The sequence below is a fragment of the Cervus canadensis genome, chromosome 8 (assembly GCF_019320065.1).
Source record: "Cervus canadensis isolate Bull #8, Minnesota chromosome 8, ASM1932006v1, whole genome shotgun sequence".
In the NCBI taxonomy this organism is placed as follows: domain Eukaryota; kingdom Metazoa; phylum Chordata; class Mammalia; order Artiodactyla; family Cervidae; genus Cervus; species Cervus canadensis.
The window spans coordinates 54,690,077-54,698,095 of NC_057393.1; the positions used below are offsets into that span (position 1 = coordinate 54,690,077).

General features: G+C 44.2%; 1 pseudogene; it reads right to left on the bottom strand.

Annotated features, from left to right (window-relative positions):
- Positions 1 to 7,249: 7,249 nt before the first annotated feature.
- On the bottom strand, positions 7,250 to 7,790 carry LOC122446802 (annotated as a pseudogene).
- Positions 7,791 to 8,019: the final 229 nt, after the last annotated feature.

Sequence of the window (8,019 nt, forward strand, 5' to 3'; positions counted from 1 at the left end):
AGAACCAGCTCTTTAGCTTTCACCTCCTGTTCTCACTCTAGCCTTTGGGTCAGGGGATCGCACATTCTAATAGTAATGCTGTGCAAAAGGTGTTCATTTCACTGTCATATAACTTCTATGACACAGCAACATTTTGTTGTGTTACCCTCTAAGGAACAGAAAAACAGAGGCAGGAGGAGGCCGGGTGTTGGCCCAAGGTCAGTGAAAAAGGTTAGCCTCACTCAAGTTCTTCTGGCTCTCTGTGCCAAGTCTTTTCAGAATTAATAGAACCTCAGTGCTGTGTGCATTGGAGAAGGAAATGGCAATCCACTCCAGTGTTCTTGCCTGGAGAGTCCCATGGACAGAGGAGCCTGTTGGGCTGCCGTCTATGGGGTCACACAGAGTCGGACACGACTGAAGTGACTTAGCAGCAGCAGCAGTGCTGTGTGGACTGGCTGTGGCTTAGAAGGACTGTCATGCAATATGCTGGAGTCGGCAGATGCTGATGGCCTCTTCCCCTCTCTGTCTCTCCAGGGTCTCTGGAGGCAAGTTGGTGGGACTCCCATTTACCTGAGAAGGGCCTTCTGTAGAACACCTTTGTCGTAGGTGAATCCTTGAGACAATGAATGAGAACAGCAATGAGATCTCTTCTTTCCTTCCTTCCTTCCCTTCCCCAAATTCTAGAAAGCTGTGGAACAGAGATCTTTCTGTCATTTGTGTGACATCTTCTGGGACTCCTGTGAGTTAGTTGCTTCCCCTTCTGTATTTCCCAATCCCAGGGCCACTGCTTAAATTGAGCAAATGATCATTGCAAAACTTGAAGTGAGTGCTGTTCTAATTCATGATCTGGGTGGATCTGCTTATTACTATAATGATTTTCCAGCAGATGGCAGGAAAGTGTCATAAAGAGCAGGTGCCTTGTTCTCATTTGTGCGGCATCTCTGAATTAGCAGTGGATGTGCCCTTGTTACATCTGAGCTGGTGCCACAGCAGAATGACAGCCACCATGAGCAAGACCTGCACCTTGGTGCCCAGCTGGGCTGCACCTGAGGGAGTGGGGTGCTGGGGCCTCCCTTCCACCGCAGCCAGATGGGGCCAAGGCAGTGAGGTCTGGTCCTCAGGATTGTCCTGGTGGCCATGAAGGCTCTTCAAGACACATGATTTAGTCCAGAGGTTCTCAAACTATGGCTGATGAGCCAGTCCAGCCACTGTTTTTGTTTGGCCAGAAAGACAAGGATGGTTTTTATATTTTTAAATGGTTGGAAGAAAAATCAAAAGAAAATGATATTTTGAGACCTGAGAAAGCTATATAAATTCAAATTTCAGTATCCACAGATGAAGCTTTGTTGGCATGCAGCCATGCTCATTTGTTTACATATTGACTCTATCTGCTTCTGACCTATAGTGGCAGAGCTGAGAAGTCGTGACAGATGCCACAAAACCTCAAATATTTTTCTCTGGCCCTTTACAGGAAAATGTTGCCAACCCCTAGATTAATCCTTTGGAACTTGCATTGGCTCCAAGCTATCACTGTATTTTTGGGTGTGCATACCTAAGCAGATGGTGAGCCAGGGCCAGAATGGGGCAGGAGACCCAGGGGCTGCTGATGGATGGTGGGTTCTGGAGAACCTTGGCAGTTAGAGGTTATGGGTCCTGTTCCAGGCCATAGTACTCTATCCAGAGGGAGCGATGTTTTGGGGGAAAGTGATTTCTCCTCAGCCCGAGGCCTGGCTGCAGTTGCTATAGCCCTAGTTGCAAAGATGGGTTTTTGTTTCAGTATCCCTGTCTGCCCATACACCAGCCATGACTCCTGGACCTAGCAGAAGACATCCAGCCTTTCAAATTCCTTTGGTGACAAATTTGAGCATCTACTGATGTCTTGTGCATGCTAAGTTGCTTCAGTCATGTTCGACTATTTGTGACCCCAAGGACAGTAGCTTGCCAGGCTCCTCTGACCATGGAAGAATACTGGAGTGGATTGCCATTCGCTTCTCCAAGAGATCTTCTCGACCCAGGGATGTCTCCTGCATTGGCAGGCGGGTTCTTTACCTCTTGTACCACCATGTCTTAACCCTGTGTAAACTCTCAGGTGATTTCTAACAATGTGTGAGGGAGATCCTCCATGACCTTCTGGATAATAAGGTGGAGTTGGATGTACACAAGAGGTAGCCATACTCTGAAAACCTAAACTTGAAGCCCTTGGGTTCTCTATAGAAAATCTTCAACAGATCAGTTCAGTGAAAGTAATTTCCAGAGCCCAGCAGTTGACTTCCTGGGCCACGTTCTGTTCGAAATAGATATAATATCGGATCAAAGATATACCATCTGTCAGGAAGTCTGGCTGTCTTCATTTTCAAAAGATCTCCAGATTTCAGTTTTGCAAGATAAAAGGAGTTTGGGAATAGATGATGGTGATGGTTGCACAACAATATGAATGTTTTTAATACCACTAAACTGTAAACTTAAAAGGTTAAGATGGTAAATTTTATGTTATATGTATTTTACCGCAATAAAAAAAATGTAAAACGGAAGTCCAGAATCCAACCACTTACCTCCTCTTCTGCTGCCACTTAGGCCAAGACACTGCTACTTCATTCCTGAGGATTATTCTAAGAGCTTCTAAACAGCTTCACCCTTGCTGTATTATAGCCTCCTCTCAATGGAGCAACTGGAATGATCCTTTTAAAATGTCAGAGCACTCGAGGACCTCTTACGATCAAAATCTGCAGTGCCTCTCAGCTCACTGAGAATAGAGGCTAAAATCCGTCCCGTTGTCCTCATGTCTTTCCACAGTCTGGGTCCTGCATCTCTGTGACCTTTGGTCCCTCCCTCATTCCAGTCTCTCCCCCATGGACTCCTTGCTGTTCCTCTGGGACACCAGGCACGTATCTGTCAAGAATGTTCATGCTTTAGGGTAACTCTTGCTGGAATGTTCCTCCCCAGATGTACTCCTTCAAGCTTTTGCTTAGATATCCTTTTCTCCATGAGGTCTAATTTGACTCTCCTTAATACTCAACCTTTCTTCCCACTCCCTTTGTGCCGCTTGGTTTCTTACACGACAGTGCTTACTTAGCCCTTCTGGCATACTATATGATTTGCCTATTTGTTATCTACTGCTTATTCTTACTAGAATGTAAACTGCATGAGGTTAGGCATGTTTTTTCTGCATTGGCTTAGAATAATATCTGGAACATTGAAGGTGCTAAACACATAGTTTTTTAAAAAAACTTTTTATTTTGTATGGGGTTATAACTGATTACCAGTCTTGTGATGGTTTCAGGTGAATGGCAAAGGGACTCAGCAATACATGTACATGTATCTATTCTCCCCCAAACTCCCCTCCCATCCAGGATGCCACATAACATTGAGCAGAGTTCCATGTACTATATAGTAGATCCTTGCTGGTTATCCATTTTAGATGTAGCAGTGAAAACTAATATTTTTTGACTGATAAAGTAAATGAATTCTAAGAAGCAAGCCTTCTCAAGTACTGAAGCTTGTATTCCAATTATAGGTACCTTCTCCATTAACAAATTAGCTGAAAATGTTTGGGTTTTGTCTTAACGGGGCTCCTAGTCAGGATCCATGAGGCAGCTTCTTTAAGTGAGGTAGATGCACTTATTCTCCTTGTTAAACAGAAGAGGAAACCAAGGCAGCCCTAAGACGCGAACCTAGGGCGTTGGCTGGAGACTCTGTTCTTGAATGCTACACTGGACAACCTTTCCTGCAGCGCACTGGAATTTGAACTTGTCTTCTCTCCAGGCAAGGCCACTTCTTGCCTTTGCCCTATTTGACTTTTTCCTTCGTTGAATCCTTCCTGTATCCCCACTTTCCTGGGACGGAGTACAGATAATTTTCTACTTCACAGGCAGGAAAACTGAGTTTTCAGTACTATGATTCTAATTACAATGTTAGTAAGTGGCAGAACTGACCCCGGAAGCTGGGAATTTCAGACTCCACAGCTGAGTACACATGCTGTCCTCCTTGTGTTCTGCTCTTCGTTCTTGCCAATAAATTGGATAAAGGTATGGAGTGGATGCCAATTAGATCAACAATAGTAGAAATTGGGGTGGAGGGTGGGACGTGAGTGGGGAGACTCACTGGAAGGTGGCTGGGATCAAGAAAGGATACAGAATCATGGGGAATAGTGGAAGGAGCAGAGTGTTTTCAGCTTTGAGAGAATTCAGGGTGAGGGTGGGGCATATGAAAACTCTCTTTCAATATTTGGGTGTCTGTGTGGAGGTCTTAGATGGCAGGAGATTCTGGAGAGATGCTATTTTAGGGTGAGGGACAAAAGTCTCTGAACTTGAGTTTTCCTATCAATGTAATGAGGGCCCACTAAGGCCCATTTTACAGAGTTGTGTTAGAAAGTCATTATGAAAGGCAGCCATCAGAACTCCTCACCCTGTGAATGCCTTCTATCATTGAGTGTAGTTGTGAGGCAATTGTGATAAAGATGACAATCTACAAGTCTGGAAAACCACTTTGGCAACTTAGTGGGAATGGTTTCAAGGATTAGGTTAGAGGACTTAGTGTGTTCTGTCATTCTACTCTTGGCTGTTTCATTTCATTAAAACCAATTTAGTTTTTGTAGAGCACAGGGAATTATATCCCGTATTTTTGTGTGTGTGTATGCATGTGCACTCAGTCATGTCTGTAGTCCACCAGGCTCTTCTGCTTGTGGAATTTTTCAGGCAAGAATACTGGAGTGGATTGTCATTTCCTACTCTAAGAGATCTTCCTGACCCAGGGATCGAATCTAGGTTTCCTGCATTTCAGGTGAATGCTTTATTGACTGAGCTACTAGGGAAACCCCAATATTTTGTAATAATGAATAACAAAAGAATATGAAGGAGAATATCTATCTACTGAATCACTGCGCTGTACATCTGAAACTGATACGACATTGTAAATCAGTTACACTTCAATTAAAAAGAGATTAAAAAAGCAATTTAGTTTGGTTTGCCAGCCACAACATCTGTGAAATTTTGGACAATTTCATTTGTCTTGAAACATAGAATGGATGTAATATTATTTTCTGTATGACAGAGGATGTAGCTAGGATGATTGGAACAGAAATATTCGTTGTGCATTTGGATGGTTACATATAACACTAAATATTCTATCGCTTGTTCCTTTCCAAAAACATGTGGAAAAATGAACAAAAAACAACCATGGCATTACAGCGTGACAGGGTCAGGGAATTTTAGGCATGGAAAGGACATTAGAAATGGGGTTAGGGTGAAATTCAGTGTCTAGAGGAAGGAGTCAGAAGTCTCACCAGAGGCCCTTTCTGCTGGTATGCAGCAGTCTCCCATCCTGCTAAAGTGTCACATTTGGCAAGCACTCCTGGAAAACTAGCAAAGGTTTCAGTCTTTTTCGATTAAATTCCATGATGCTGTCCCTCTTGCCAACCTGATGTTAATTTGCCTCCCATTGCTGTACCTTCAGTGGTTTCCCGTTTCCTTCAGGGTGGACTCCAAAGGAATTTACAATCTGGCACCAATATACCTAACACTGTTACTTCCCTTAGCATGTCCAGTCTTGGCCTGAGTGTGAGCTCAGATTTCTGTGACGGGGCTACAGGGCTCTGGGGCTCCAGAGACAAGGGGCCAGGTGTGTCAGCAGAGGCATTGCCTTATCTTACTTGCTCTGGGGTTCTACTCTTACCTTTTTTCACACTTCAGTGCAGTGGAGGGAAAGTCAATGTTATTAAACCACCATGAACCTCTGTGAATCCAGGCAAGATTAGAGAAACTTGTATGTAGCAGGCATTCACTAAACAGCAAACCCCACAATGGATGGTCTTTTGTAATGTAGGAGAGGCCTAGTATGTGCTGGTCTATTTGATCTTCACATGAGAACCCCTCCATAGCTAAAACAAGTACTTCCATGTCACCTGCCTGCCAGTCCAAGCATGCCTGCTCCTACTGCCCCTCCTTTGATGATACTGTCCTCCTTCCTTTGAGCTCAAGCTGGCACAATGTATGCTTAAGGTGATTCTTTTCACCAGCCCCTTTTGTATTATTTTTGTCACAAGGAGGCTTGATTCAAACAGAGGAAAGAAAAGCAAAACAATTCATTTCAGAGTCAGATAGGTGTAGACCTGCACCATACAGTAGAAATTTAATATGAGCTACAAATACAATTAAGACATTTCTAGTGTCAACTAAAAAGGTAGTCACAACCTGAAAGTAGAGAATTATTTTATTTGGTGGGAATGTTAGGACTCCAAACTCTGGAAATAGCATTTCAGGTAGCCCTGGGAGACTCCTCTGAGAAGGCGGAAGACAGTGTCAGGCTATATACAGGTTTGCAACAAAAGAGGCAGGCAGTCTGAACATAATAGATTTTTGTAAGGGAAATCAGATATCAAGTCAAGGAGTTTAGCACTCTTCTATGATGGACAGGGAGGCCTGGGGTGCTGCGATTTATGGGGTTGCAAAGAGTCGGACACGACTGAGCGACTGAACTGACTAATGTATGGGAAAATGCAAGAGTCTGGGATTATCGAAGTCATTTCTTTCATATACATCTCAGCTATCTGGGGCCAGTGTCCTGTCTTTTTTATTTCTCTCATCCCCCCCACCCCCAGCTCCTCAGCAATCACTGTGAGCGTTGGTGGCATCTGCTGGATTGCAGGCATTGTATTCTCTTTTGGGAGTCCTCATTCACATTTGGAGGCCTGAAATCACTGATGACTGTTACATCCTTGTTTATTGATATGGTAGGAGATATTCCATTTCACAATAGTAATTGTTAAAATTAATTAAAAAATATATTTTATTTAATATATACAAAATACTGATTCAACACACAACATTAAAAATGATCAGAAATATTTTTTCTTTTTTCTGTTTCGAGTTTTAGAAATTTGGTGTGTCTTTTATACTCTGAGCACATCTCAATTCAGACTTCCTTCACTTTTGGTGCTCAGCAGCTGCTTGTAATAGTGGCCACTGTGTTGACACAGCAGGTCTGCAGAGTCTAATGGCTGACCAATGTTAGTCCTAGAGTCACGTGGATCTGAGTGTGAATTCTGACTTTGCCCACGAGAGGCTGTCCAGACTTAGAAAGCCTCCTTCACTTTTAGGAGCCTCAGTTTTCTCACCTATAAAATGGTCATATTAGTTATTGCCTCATAGGGGCTGTCCTGAAGATAAAAATGAGATAATACATGTTCTGGCACAGAGTAAAGGTTAGGTAAGTGTTAATTGCTGATACCATTCCAGCTAGATTTTATTTTATTTTTCGGTCTTCCCAGTGAGTTTTATTTGGACTGACCTAGGGACAGAGAAGGCCTGCACCTAAGAGAAGGTGGTAGCGTCTTGGTGGTAAAGCCTGGCTTGTGCAGGTGATGGAGGCCGGGGTGGGGCAGCAGGAATCTGAACTGGCAGTCACGGAACTGCTGGTCTGTGGCACTTGCTGGCTGCGACCTCCTCCACCTTCATGATCTGGACTGAGTGGTCCTGGGCATGGGGCCACGTGCGCATGGGTGGCGGTTCCAGCTGTGATCAGGTCCGGGTACTCTTGGTACATGTTGTGGGTGCGGCTGTGGGAGTCATTGCGCAGCCAGATGCCAAAGTTCTTCACCGGCGGCGGGGATTTCCTGTCCACAGTAGACCATTTCCCCCTGAGGACTTCACCTTCCCCAGCTGAGACGCAAAGTACCAGAAAGGGGACTTGGCGACAACGTGCTCGGGCGCAGAGAGTTTCATGCTCACGCGATAGAAAAGCGGCCTGCGGAGCCTGGGAGTCAGGCAGGCATCGCCCGCCATCTTGTCCTCTTGAACTGTGCCTGAGGCCTTCATGGTGGCATGGTCCTCCCTGCCACCCCTGAAAAGGTCTAGCTAGATTTTTAAGTTTGAGTGTTTATATGTAAGACAGTGGTGTTTGTTACCTTTTCTTCTATCAACTTCGTTCCATAATACCTGTGGGTGATGAAGACAGGTTAACTTGCTTGAGCACTTTAGCTGGTGGACATTCTTAAAGTACACATCTGTGAAGTTGGTTTTAAAATTTTGTTTCTCTTGAACATTT